The sequence below is a fragment of the Asterias amurensis genome, chromosome 2 (genome assembly GCF_032118995.1).
Source record: "Asterias amurensis chromosome 2, ASM3211899v1".
NCBI lineage: Eukaryota > Metazoa > Echinodermata > Asteroidea > Forcipulatida > Asteriidae > Asterias > Asterias amurensis.
The window spans coordinates 16,079,337-16,094,067 of record NC_092649.1 but is presented as its reverse complement, the minus strand read 5'-3'; the positions used below and the strand labels follow the sequence as shown (position 1 = coordinate 16,094,067).

Below are 14,731 nucleotides of genomic sequence, written 5' to 3'. Positions count from 1 at the left end.
CTAATTTTTTTAAATATATTTTGGACCAAAAACCCAAACTCACAAAATTCCCAATAAATCTAAACGTTTTGCACATATACCTAGTCCGCATTGATACAATGTCTTTGTTAGTATCTTCTGTACCATTTGAAAGCATAAAATCACAGAAAATATTTTCACCCCAAATCTGAAAAATCGACCCATACCGGCATCACAGATTTCTTTGGATTTTTGACCAACAACTCAAACTCACAAAATATTTAATAAATCTCAAACTTTCGCTAATATACCAAGTCTGCACTGATAAAATTCTTCAGTAGTATCTTCTGTATCATTTAAAAGCATAAAATCAACAAAATAAATTTCACCCCAAATCTGAAAAAATCGACCCATACCGGCATCACAGATTTCTTTGGATTTTTGACCAACAACTCAAACTCACAAAATTCTTAATAAATCTCAAACTTTCGCTAATATACCAAGTCCGCACTGACAAAATATCTTCCGTAGTATCTTCTGTATCATTTGAAAGCATAAAATCACAGAAAATATTTTCACCCCAAATCTGAAGAATCGACCCATGCCGGCATCACAGATTTTTTTTGATTTTTGACCAACAACTCAAACTCACAAAATTCTTTACAAATCTCAAACTTTCGCTTATATACCCAGTCCGCACTGACAAAATGTCTTCAGTAGTATCTTCTGTATCGTTTGAAAGAATAAAATCACAGAAATCTGAAAAATCGACCCATGCCGGCATCACAGATTTTTTTGGATTTTTGACCAAAAACCCAAATTCAAAAAATTCTTAATAAATCTCAAACTTTCGCTAATATACCAAGTCCGCACTGACAAAATATCTTCCGTAGTATCTTCTGTATCATTTGAAAGCATAAAATCACACAAAATATTTTCACCCTGAATCTGAAAAATCGACCCATACCGGCATCACAGATTTTTTTGGATTTTTGGCCAAAAACCCAAATTCACAAAATTCTTAATAAATCTCAAACTTTCGCTAATATACCAAGGCCGCACTGATAAAATGTCTTCAGTAGTATTTTCTGTATCATTTGAAAGCATAAAATCAACGCAAAAAAATTCACCCAAAATCTGAAAAATCGACCCATACCGGCATCACAGATTATTTTGGATTTTTTACCAAAAACCCAAACTCACAAAACTCTTAATAAATCTCAAACTTTCGCTAATATACCAAGTCCGCACTAGTAAAATGTCTTCAGTAGTATCTTCTGTATCATTTGAAAGCATAAAATCAACAAAAAGATTTTCACCCCAAATCTGAAAAATCGACCCATACCGGCATCACAGATTTTTTTGGATTTTTGACCAAAAACCCAAACTCACAAAATTCTTAATAAATCTCAAACTTTCGCTAATATACCAAGTCCGCACTGATAAAATGTCTTCAGTAGTATCTTCTGTATCATTTGAAAGCATAAAATCAACGCAAAAATCTTCACCCCAAATCTGAAAAATCGACCCATACCGGCATCACAGATTTTTTTTGATTTTTTACCAAAAACCCAAACTCACAAAAGTCTTAATAAATCTCAAACTTTGCTAATATACCAAGTCCGCACTAGTGAAATGTCTTCAGTAGTATCTTCTGTATCATTTGAAAGCATAAAATCAACAAAAAAAATTTCACCCCAAATCTGAAAAATCGACCCATACCGGCATCACAGATTTTTTGGGATTTTTGACCAAAAACCCAAATTCACAAAATTCTTAATAAATCTCAAACTTTCCCTAATATACCAAGTCCGCTCTAGTAAAATGTCTTCAGTAGTATCTTTTGTATTATTTGAAAGCATAAAATCAACGAAAAAAAATTCACCCAAAATCTGAAAAATCGACCCATACCGGCATCACAGATTTTTGGGGATTTTTGACCAAAAACCCAAACTCACAAAATTCTTAATAAATCTCAAACTTTCGCTAATATACCAAGTCCGCACTGATAAAATGTCTTCCGTAGTATCTTCTGTATCATTTGAAAGCATAAAATCAACGCAAAAATTTTCACCCCAAATCTGAAAAATCGACCCATACCGGCATCACAGATTTTTTTTGATTTTTGACCAACAACTCAAACTCACAAAATTCTTTACAAATCTCAAACTTTCGCTTATATACCCAGTCCGCACTGACAAAATGTCTTCAGTAGTATCTTCTGTATCGTTTGAAAGAATAAAATCACAGAAATCTGAAAAATCGACCCATGCCGGCATCACAGATTTTTTTGGATTTTTGACCAAAAACCCAAATTCAAAAAATTCTTAATAAATCTCAAACTTTCGCTAATATACCAAGTCCGCACTGACAAAATATCTTCCGTAGTATCTTCTGTATCATTTGAAAGCATAAAATCACACAAAATATTTTCACCCTGAATCTGAAAAATCGACCCATACCGGCATCACAGATTTTTTTGGATTTTTGGCCAAAAACCCAAATTCACAAAATTCTTAATAAATCTCAAACTTTCGCTAATATACCAAGGCCGCACTGATAAAATGTCTTCAGTAGTATCTTCTGTATCATTTGAAAGCATGAAATCAACGGAAAAAAATTCACCCAAAATCTGAAAAATCGACCCATACCGGCATCACAGATTTTTTTGGATTTTTTACCAAAAACCCAAACTCACAAAATTCTTAATAAATCTCAAACTTTCGCTAATATACCAAGTCCGCACTGATAAAATGTCTTCAGTAGTATTTTCTGTATCATTTGAAAGCATAAAATCAACGCAAAAAAATTCACCCAAAATCTGAAAAATCGACCCATACCGGCATCACAGATTATTTTGGATTTTTTACCAAAAACCCAAACTCACAAAACTCTTAATAAATCTCAAACTTTCGCTAATATACCAAGTCCGCACTAGTAAAATGTCTTCAGTAGTATCTTCTGTATCATTTGAAAGCATAAAATCAACAAAAAGATTTTCACCCCAAATCTGAAAAATCGACCCATACCGGCATCACAGATTTTTTTGGATTTTTGACCAAAAACCCAAACTCACAAAAGTCTTAATAAATCTCAAACTTTGCTAATATACCAAGTCCGCACTAGTGAAATGTCTTCAGTTGTATCTTCTGTATCATTTGAAAGCATAAAATCAACAAAAAAAATTTCACCCAAAATCTGAAAAATCGACCCATACCGGCATCACAGATTTTTTGGGATTTTTGACCAAAAACCCAAATTCACAAAATTCTTAATAAATCTCAAACTTTCCCTAAAATACCAAGTCCGCTCTAGTAAAATGTCTTCAGTAGCATCTTTTGTATTATTTGAAAGCATTAAATCAACGAAAAAAAATTCACCCAAAATCTGAAAAATCGACCCTTACCGGCATCACAGATTTTTTTGGATTTTTGACCAAAAACCCAAACTCACAAAATTCTTAATAAATCTCAAACTTTCGCTAATATACCAAGTCCGCACTGATAAAATGTCTTCAGTAGTATCTTCTGTATCATTTGAAAGCATAAAATCAACGCAAAAATTTTCACCCCAAATCTGAAAAATCGACCCATACCGGCATCACAGATTTTTTTTGATTTTTTACCAAAAACCCAAACTCACAAAAGTCTTAATAAATCTCAAACTTTGCTAATATACCAAGTCCGCACTAGTGAAATGTCTTCAGTAGTATCTTCTGTATCATTTGAAAGCATAAAATCAACAAAAAAAATTTCACCCCAAATCTGAAAAATCGACCCATACCGGCATCACAGATTTTTTGGGATTTTTGACCAAAAACCCAAATTCACAAAATTCTTAATAAATCTCAAACTTTCCCTAATATACCAAGTCCGCTCTAGTAAAATGTCTTCAGTAGTATCTTTTGTATTATTTGAAAGCATAAAATCAACGAAAAAAATTTCACCCAAAATCTGAAAAATCGACCCATACCGGCATCACAGATTTTTTGGGATTTTTGACCAAAAACCCAAATTCACAAAATTCTTAATAAATCTCAAACTTTCGCTAATATACCAAGGCCGCACTGATAAAATGTCTTCAGTAGTATCTTCTGTATCATTTGAAAGCATGAAATCAACGGAAAAAAATTCACCCAAAATCTGAAAAATCGACCCATACCGGCATCACAGATTTTTTGGGATTTTTGACCAAAAACCCAAATTCACAAAATTCTTAATAAATCTCAAACTTTCCCTAATATACCAAGTCCGCTCTAGTAAAATGTCTTCAGTAGTATCTTTTGTATTATTTGAAAGCATAAAATCAACGAAAAAAAATTCACCCAAAATCTGAAAAATCGACCCATACCGGCATCACAGATTTTTGGGGATTTTTGACCAAAAACCCAAACTCACAAAATTCTTAATAAATCTCAAACTTTCGCTAATATACGAAGTCCGCACTGATAAAATGTCTTCAGTAGTATCTTCTGTATCATTTGAAAGCATAAAATCAATGAAAAAAATTTCACCCAAAATCTGAAAAATCGACCCATACCGGCATCACAGATTTTTTGGGATTTTTGACCAAAAACCCAAATTCACAAAATTCTTAATAAATCTCAAACTTTCGCTAATATACCAAGGCCGCACTGATAAAATGTCTTCAGTAGTATCTTCTGTATCATTTGAAAGCATGAAATCAACGCAAAAAAATTCACCCAAAATCTGAAAAATCGACCCATACCGGCATCACAGATTTTTTTGGATTTTTGACCAAAAACCCAAACTCACAAAATTCTTAATAAATCTCAAACTTTCGCTAATATACCAAGTCTGCACTGATAAAATGTCTTCAGTAGTATCTTCTGTATCATTTGAAAGCATAAAATCAACAAAAAAATTTTCACCCCAAATCTGAAAAATCGACCCATACCGGCATCACAGATTATTTTGGATTTTTGACTAAAAACCCAAATTCACTGAACTCTTAATAAATCTCAAACTTTCGCTAATATACCAAGTCCACACTAGTAAAATGTCTTCAATAGTGTCTTCTGTATCATTTGAAAGCATAAAATCAATGAAAAAAACTTCACCCCAAATCTGAAAAATCGACCCATATCGGCATCACAGATTTTTTGGATTTTTTACCAAAAACCCAAACTCACAAAATTCTTAATAAATCTCAAACTTTCGCTAATATACCAAGTCCGCACTGATAAAATGTCTTCAGTAGTATCTTCTGTATCATTTGAAAGCATAAAATCAATGAAAAAAATTCAACCAAAATCTGAAAAATCGACCCATACCGGCATCACAGATTTTTTTGGATTTTTGACCAAAAACCCAAATTCACAAAACTCTTAATACATCTCAAACTTTCGCTAATATACCAAGTCCGCATTGATAAAATGTCTTCAGTAGTATCTTCTGTATCATTTGAAAGCATAAAATCAACGAAAAAAAATTCACCCAAAATCTGAAATATCGACCCATACCGGCATCACAGATTTTTTTGGATTTTTGATCAAAAACCCAAACTCACAAAATTCTTAATAAATCTCAAACTTTCGCTAATATACCAAGTTCGCAATGATAAAATGTCTTCAGTAGTATCTTCTGTATCATTTGAAAGCATAAAATCAATGAAAAAAACTTCACCCCAAATCTGAAAAATCGACCCATACCGGCATCACAGATTTTTTTTGATTTTTTACCAAAAACCCAAACTCATGAAATTCTTAATAAATCTCAAACTTTCGCTAATATACCAAGTTCGCACTGATAAAATGTCTTCAGTAGTATCTTCTGTATCATTTGGAAGCATAAAATCAACGGCAACAAATTCACCCAAAATCTGAAAAATCGACCCATACCGGCATCACAGATTTTTTGGGATTTTTGACCAAAAACCCAAACTCACAAAAGTCTTAATAAATCTCAAACTTTGCTAATATACCAAGTCCGCACTAGTGAAATGTCTTCAGTTGTATCTTCTGTATCATTTGAAAGCATAAAATCAACAAAAAAAATTTCACCCCAAATCTGAAAAATCGACCCATACCGGCATCACAGATTTTTTTGGATTTTGACCAAAAACCCAAATTCACAAAATTCTTAATAAATCTCAAACTTTCCCTAATATACCAAGTCCGCTCTAGTAAAATGTCTTCAGTAGTATCTTTTGTATTATTTGAAAGCATAAAATCAACGAAAAAAAATTCACCCAAAATCTGAAAAATCGACCCATACCGGCATCACAGATTTTTGGGGATTTTTGACCAAAAACCCAAACTCACAAAATTCTTAATAAATCTCAAACTTTCGCTAATATACCAAGTCTGCACTGATAAAATTCTTCAGTAGTATCTTCTGTATCATTTGAAAGCATAAAATCAACAAAAAAATATTTCACCCCAAATCTGGAAAAATCGACCCATACCGGCATCACAGATTTTTTTGTATTTTTGACCAAAAACTCAAACTGACAAAATTCTTTATAAATCTCAAGCTTTCGCTTATATATCCATTCCGCACTGATAAAATGTCTTCAGTAGTATCTTCTGTATCGCTTGAAAGAATAAAATTACAGAAATCTGAAAATACGACCCATGCCGGCATCACAGATTTTTTTGGATTTTTGACCAAAAACTCAAACTGACAAAAATCTTAACAAATCTCAAACTTTCGCTAATATACCAAGTTCGCACTGACAAAATATCTTCCGTAGTATCTTCTGTATCATTTGAAAGCATAAAATCACAGAAAATATTTTCACCCCAAATCTGAAGAATCGACCCATGCCGGCATCACAGATTTTTTTTGATTTTTGACCAACAACTCAAACTCACAAAATACTTTACAAATCTCAAACTTTCGCTTATATACCCAGTCCGCACTGACAAAATGTCTTCAGTAGTATCTTCTGTATCGTTTGAAAGAATGAAATCACAGAAATCTGAAAAATCGACCCATGCCGGCATCACAGATTTTTTTGGATTTTTGACCAAAAACCCAAATTCAAAAAATTCTTAATAAATCTCAAACTTTCGCTAATATACCAAGTCCGCACTGACAAAATATCTTCCGTAGTATCTTCTGTATCATTTGAAAGCATAAAATCACACAAAATATTTTCACCCTGAATCTGAAAAATCGACCCATACCGGCATCACAGATTTTTTTGGATTTTTGGCCAAAAACCCAAATTCACAAAATTCTTAATAAATCTCAAACTTTCGCTAATATACCAAGGCCGCACGGATAAAATGTCTTCAGTAGTATCTTCTGTATCATTTGAAAGCATGAAATCAACGGAAAAAAATTCACCCAAAATCTGAAAAATCGACCCATACCGGCATCACAGATTTTTTGGGATTTTTTACCAAAAACCCAAACTCACAAAATTCTTAATAAATCTCAAACTTTCGCTAATATACCAAGTCCGCACTGATAAAATGTCTTCAGTAGTATTTTCTGTATCATTTGAAAGCATAAAATCAACGCAAAAAAATTCACCCAAAATCTGAAAAATCGACCCATACCGGCATCACAGATTATTTTGGATTTTTTACCAAAAACCCAAACTCACAAAACTCTTAATAAATCTCAAACTTTCGCTAATATACCAAGTCCGCACTAGTAAAATGTCTTCAGTAGTATCTTCTGTATCATTTGAAAGCATAAAATCAACAAAAAGATTTTCACCCCAAATCTGAAAAATCGACCCATACCGGCATCACAGATTTTTTTGGATTTTTGACCAAAAACCCAAACTCACAAAAGTCTTAATAAATCTCAAACTTTGCTTATATACCAAGTCCGCACTAGTGAAATGTCTTCAGTTGTATCTTCTGTATCATTTGAAAGCATAAAATCAACAAAAAAAATTTCACCCCAAATCTGAAAAATCGACCCATACCGGCATCACAGATTTTTTTGGATTTTTGACCAAAAACCCAAATTCACAAAATTCTTAATAAATCTCAAACTTTCCCTAAAATACCAAGTCCGCTCTAGTAAAATGTCTTCAGTAGTATCTTTTGTATTATTTGAAAGCATAAAATCAACGAAAAAAAATTCACCCAAAATCTGAAAAATCGACCCATACCGGCATCACAGATTTTTTGGGATTTTTGACCAAAAACCCAAACTCACAAAATTCTTAATAAATCTCAAACTTTCCCTAATATACCAAGTCCGCTCTAGTAAAATGTCTTCAGTAGTATCTTTTGTATTATTTGAAAGCATAAAATCAACGAAAAAAAATTCACCCAAAATCTGAAAAATCGACCCATACCGGCATCACAGATTTTTGGGGATTTTTGACCAAAAACCCAAACTCACAAAATTCTTAATAAATCTCAAACTTTCGCTAATATACCAAGTCCGCACTGATAAAATGTCTTCAGTAGTATCTTCTGTATCATTTGAAAGCATAAAATCAATGAAAAAAATTTCACCCAAAATCTGAAAAATCGACCCATACCGGCATCACAGATTTTTTGGGATTTTTGACCAAAAACCCAAATTCACAAAATTCTTAATAAATCTCAAACTTTCGCTAATATACCAAGGCCGCACTGATAAAATGTCTTCAGTAGTATCTTCTGTATCATTTGAAAGCATGAAATCAACGCAAAAAAATTCACCCAAAATCTGAAAAATCGACCCATACCGGCATCACAGATTTTTTTGGATTTTTGACCAAAAACCCAAACTCACAAAATTCTTAATAAATCTCAAACTTTCGCTAATATACCAAGTCTGCACTGATAAAATGTCTTCAGTAGTATCTTCTGTATCATTTGAAAGCATAAAATCAACAAAATAATTTTCACCCCAAATCTGAAAAATCGACCCATACCGGCATCACAGATTATTTTGGATTTTTGACTAAAAACCCAAATTCACTGAACTCTTAATAAATCTCAAACTTTCGCTAATATACCAAGTCCACACTAGTAAAATGTCTTCAATAGTGTCTTCTGTATCATTTGAAAGCATAAAATCAATGAAAAAAACTTCACCCCAAATCTGAAAAATCGACCCATATCGGCATCACAGATTTTTTTGGATTTTTTACCAAAAACCCAAACTCACAAAATTCTTAATAAATCTCAAACTTTCGCTAATATACCAAGTCCGCACTGATAAAATGTCTTCAGTAGTATCTTCTGTATCATTTGAAAGCATAAAATCAATGAAAAAAATTCAACCAAAATCTGAAAAATCGACCCATACCGGCATCACAGATTTTTTTGGATTTTTGACCAAAAACCCAAATTCACAAAACTCTTAATACATCTCAAACTTTCGCTAATATACCAAGTCCGCATTGATAAAATGTCTTCAGTAGTATCTTCTGTATCATTTGAAAGCATAAAATCAACGAAAAAAAATTCACCCAAAATCTGAAATATCGACCCATACCGGCATCACAGATTTTTTTGGATTTTTGATCAAAAACCCAAACTCACAAAATTCTTAATAAATCTCAAACTTTCGCTAATATACCAAGTTCGCAATGATAAAATGTCTTCAGTAGTATCTTCTGTATCATTTGAAAGCATAAAATCAATGAAAAAAACTTCACCCCAAATCTGAAAAATCGACCCATACCGGCATCACAGATTTTTTTTGATTTTTTACCAAAAACCCAAACTCATGAAATTCTTAATAAATCTCAAACTTTCGCTAATATACCAAGTTCGCACTGATAAAATGTCTTCAGTAGTATCTTCTGTATCATTTGGAAGCATAAAATCAACGAAAACAAATTCACCCAAAATCTGAAAAATCGACCCATACCGGCATCACAGATTTTTTGGGATTTTTGACCAAAAACCCAAACTCACAAAAGTCTTAATAAATCTCAAACTTTGCTAATATACCAAGTCCGCACTAGTGAAATGTCTTCAGTTGTATCTTCTGTATCATTTGAAAGCATAAAATCAACAAAAAAAATTTCACCCCAAATCTGAAAAATCGACCCATACCGGCATCACAGATTTTTTTGGATTTTGACCAAAAACCCAAATTCACAAAATTCTTAATAAATCTCAAACTTTCCCTAATATACCAAGTCCGCTCTAGTAAAATGTCTTCAGTAGTATCTTTTGTATTATTTGAAAGCATAAAATCAACGAAAAAAAATTCACCCAAAATCTGAAAAATCGACCCATACCGGCATCACAGATTTTTGGGGATTTTTGACCAAAAACCCAAACTCACAAAATTCTTAATAAATCTCAAACTTTCGCTAATATACCAAGTCTGCACTGATAAAATTCTTCAGTAGTATCTTCTGTATCATTTGAAAGCATAAAATCAACAAAAAAATATTTCACCCCAAATCTGGAAAAATCGACCCATACCGGCATCACAGATTTTTTTGTATTTTTGACCAAAAACTCAAACTGACAAAATTCTTTATAAATCTCAAGCTTTCGCTTATATATCCATTCCGCACTGATAAAATGTCTTCAGTAGTATCTTCTGTATCGCTTGAAAGAATAAAATTACAGAAATCTGAAAATACGACCCATGCCGGCATCACAGATTTTTTTGGATTTTTGACCAAAAACTCAAACTGACAAAAATCTTAACAAATCTCAAACTTTCGCTAATATACCAAGTTCGCACTGACAAAATATCTTCCGTAGTATCTTCTGTATCATTTGAAAGCATAAAATCACAGAAAATATTTTCACCCCAAATCTGAAGAATCGACCCATGCCGGCATCACAGATTTTTTTTGATTTTTGACCAACAACTCAAACTCACAAAATACTTTACAAATCTCAAACTTTCGCTTATATACCCAGTCCGCACTGACAAAATGTCTTCAGTAGTATCTTCTGTATCGTTTGAAAGAATAAAATCACAGAAATCTGAAAAATCGACCCATGCCGGCATCACAGATTTTTTTGGATTTTTGACCAAAAACCCAAATTCAAAAAATTCTTAATAAATCTCAAACTTTCGCTAATATACCAAGTCCGCACTGACAAAATATCTTCCGTAGTATCTTCTGTATCATTTGAAAGCATAAAATCACACAAAATATTTTCACCCCAAATCTGAAGAATCGACCCATGCCGGCATCACAGATTTTTTTTGATTTTTGACCAACAACTCAAACTCACAAAATACTTTACAAATCTCAAACTTTCGCTTATATACCCAGTCCGCACTGACAAAATGTCTTCAGTAGTATCTTCTGTATCGTTTGAAAGAATAAAATCACAGAAATCTGAAAAATCGACCCATGCCGGCATCACAGATTTTTTTGGATTTTTGACCAAAAACCCAAATTCAAAAAATTCTTAATAAATCTCAAACTTTCGCTAATATACCAAGTCCGCACTGACAAAATATCTTCCGTAGTATCTTCTGTATCATTTGAAAGCATAAAATCACACAAAATATTTTCACCCTGAATCTGAAAAATCGACCCATACCGGCATCACAGATTTTTTTGGATTTTTGGCCAAAAACCCAAACTCACAAAATTCTTAATAAATCTCAAACTTTCGCTAATATACCAAGGCCGCACTGATAAAATGTCTTCAGTAGTATTTTCTGTATCATTTGAAAGCATAAAATCAACGCAAAAAAATTCACCCAAAATCTGAAAAATCGACCCATACCGGCATCACAGATTATTTTGGATTTTTTACCAAAAACCCAAACTCACAAAACTCTTAATAAATCTCAAACTTTCGCTAATATACCAAGTCCGCACTAGTAAAATGTCTTCAGTAGTATCTTCTGTATCATTTGAAAGCATAAAATCAACAAAAAGATTTTCACCCCAAATCTGAAAAATCGACCCATACCGGCATCACAGATTTTTTTGGATTTTTGACCAAAAACCCAAACTCACAAAATTCTTAATAAATCTCAAACTTTCGCTAATATACCAAGTCCGCACTGATAAAATGTCTTCAGTAGTATCTTCTGTATCATTTGAAAGCATAAAATCAACGCAAAAATCTTCACCCCAAATCTGAAAAATCGACCCATACCGGCATCACAGATTTTTTTTGATTTTTTACCAAAAACCCAAACTCACAAAAGTCTTAATAAATCTCAAACTTTGCTAATATACCAAGTCCGCACTAGTGAAATGTCTTCAGTAGTATCTTCTGTATCATTTGAAAGCATAAAATCAACAAAAAAAATTTCACCCCAAATCTGAAAAATCGACCCATACCGGCATCACAGATTTTTTGGGATTTTTGACCAAAAACCCAAATTCACAAAATTCTTAATAAATCTCAAACTTTCCCTAATATACCAAGTCCGCTCTAGTAAAATGTCTTCAGTAGTATCTTTTGTATTATTTGAAAGCATAAAATCAACGAAAAAAAATTCACCCAAAATCTGAAAAATCGACCCATACCGGCATCACAGATTTTTGGGGATTTTTGACCAAAAACCCAAACTCACAAAATTCTTAATAAATCTCAAACTTTCGCTAATATACCAAGTCCGCACTGATAAAATGTCTTCCGTAGTATCTTCTGTATCATTTGAAAGCATAAAATCAACGCAAAAATTTTCACCCCAAATCTGAAAAATCGACCCATACCGGCATCACAGATTTTTTTTGATTTTTGACCAACAACTCAAACTCACAAAATTCTTTACAAATCTCAAACTTTCGCTTATATACCCAGTCCGCACTGACAAAATGTCTTCAGTAGTATCTTCTGTATCGTTTGAAAGAATAAAATCACAGAAATCTGAAAAATCGACCCATGCCGGCATCACAGATTTTTTTGGATTTTTGACCAAAAACCCAAATTCAAAAAATTCTTAATAAATCTCAAACTTTCGCTAATATACCAAGTCCGCACTGACAAAATATCTTCCGTAGTATCTTCTGTATCATTTGAAAGCATAAAATCACACAAAATATTTTCACCCTGAATCTGAAAAATCGACCCATACCGGCATCACAGATTTTTTTGGATTTTTGGCCAAAAACCCAAATTCACAAAATTCTTAATAAATCTCAAACTTTCGCTAATATACCAAGGCCGCACTGATAAAATGTCTTCAGTAGTATCTTCTGTATCATTTGAAAGCATGAAATCAACGGAAAAAAATTCACCCAAAATCTGAAAAATCGACCCATACCGGCATCACAGATTTTTTTGGATTTTTTACCAAAAACCCAAACTCACAAAATTCTTAATAAATCTCAAACTTTCGCTAATATACCAAGTCCGCACTGATAAAATGTCTTCAGTAGTATTTTCTGTATCATTTGAAAGCATAAAATCAACGCAAAAAAATTCACCCAAAATCTGAAAAATCGACCCATACCGGCATCACAGATTATTTTGGATTTTTTACCAAAAACCCAAACTCACAAAACTCTTAATAAATCTCAAACTTTCGCTAATATACCAAGTCCGCACTAGTAAAATGTCTTCAGTAGTATCTTCTGTATCATTTGAAAGCATAAAATCAACAAAAAGATTTTCACCCCAAATCTGAAAAATCGACCCATACCGGCATCACAGATTTTTTTGGATTTTTGACCAAAAACCCAAACTCACAAAAGTCTTAATAAATCTCAAACTTTGCTAATATACCAAGTCCGCTCTAGTAAAATGTCTTCAGTAGCATCTTTTGTATTATTTGAAAGCATAAAATCAACGAAAAAAAATTCACCCAAAATCTGAAAAATCGACCCTTACCGGCATCACAGATTTTTTTGGATTTTTGACCAAAAACCCAAACTCACAAAATTCTTAATAAATCTCAAACTTTCGCTAATATACCAAGTCCGCACTGATAAAATGTCTTCAGTAGTATCTTCTGTATCATTTGAAAGCATAAAATCAACGCAAAAATTTTCACCCCAAATCTGAAAAATCGACCCATACCGGCATCACAGATTTTTTTTGATTTTTTACCAAAAACCCAAACTCACAAAAGTCTTAATAAATCTCAAACTTTGCTAATATACCAAGTCCGCACTAGTGAAATGTCTTCAGTAGTATCTACTGTATCATTTGAAAGCATAAAATCAACAAAAAAAATTTCACCCCAAATCTGAAAAATCGACCCATACCGGCATCACAGATTTTTTGGGATTTTTGACCAAAAACCCAAATTCACAAAATTCTTAATAAATCTCAAACTTTCCCTAATATACCAAGTCCGCTCTAGTAAAATGTCTTCAGTAGTATCTTTTGTATTATTTGAAAGCATAAAATCAACGAAAAAAATTTCACCCAAAATCTGAAAAATCGACCCATACCGGCATCACAGATTTTTTGGGATTTTTGACCAAAAACCCAAATTCACAAAATTCTTAATAAATCTCAAACTTTCGCTAATATACCAAGGCCGCACTGATAAAATGTCTTCAGTAGTATCTTCTGTATCATTTGAAAGCATGAAATCAACGAAAAAAATTCACCCAAAATCTGAAAAATCGACCCATACCGGCATCACAGATTTTTTGGGATTTTTGACCAAAAACCCAAATTCACAAAATTCTTAATAAATCTCAAACTTTCCCTAATATACCAAGTCCGCTCTAGTAAAATGTCTTCAGTAGTATCTTTTGTATTATTTGAAAGCATAAAATCAACGAAAAAAAATTCACCCAAAATCTGAAAAATCGACCCATACCGGCATCACAGATTTTTGGGGATTTTTGACCAAAAACCCAAACTCACAAAATTCTTAATAAATCTCAAACTTTCGCTAATATACCAAGTCCGCACTGATAAAATGTCTTCAGTAGTATCTTCTGTATCATTTGA

General features: G+C 32.6%; 1 protein-coding gene across 1 annotated transcript in view; it reads left to right on the top strand.

Moving 5' to 3' along the window:
- Positions 1–14,731, top strand: part of LOC139949997 (protein O-mannosyl-transferase 1-like) — an 86,703-nt gene that overhangs the window by 31,074 nt on the left and 40,898 nt on the right. The gene's annotated exons all lie outside the window — the stretch shown is intronic.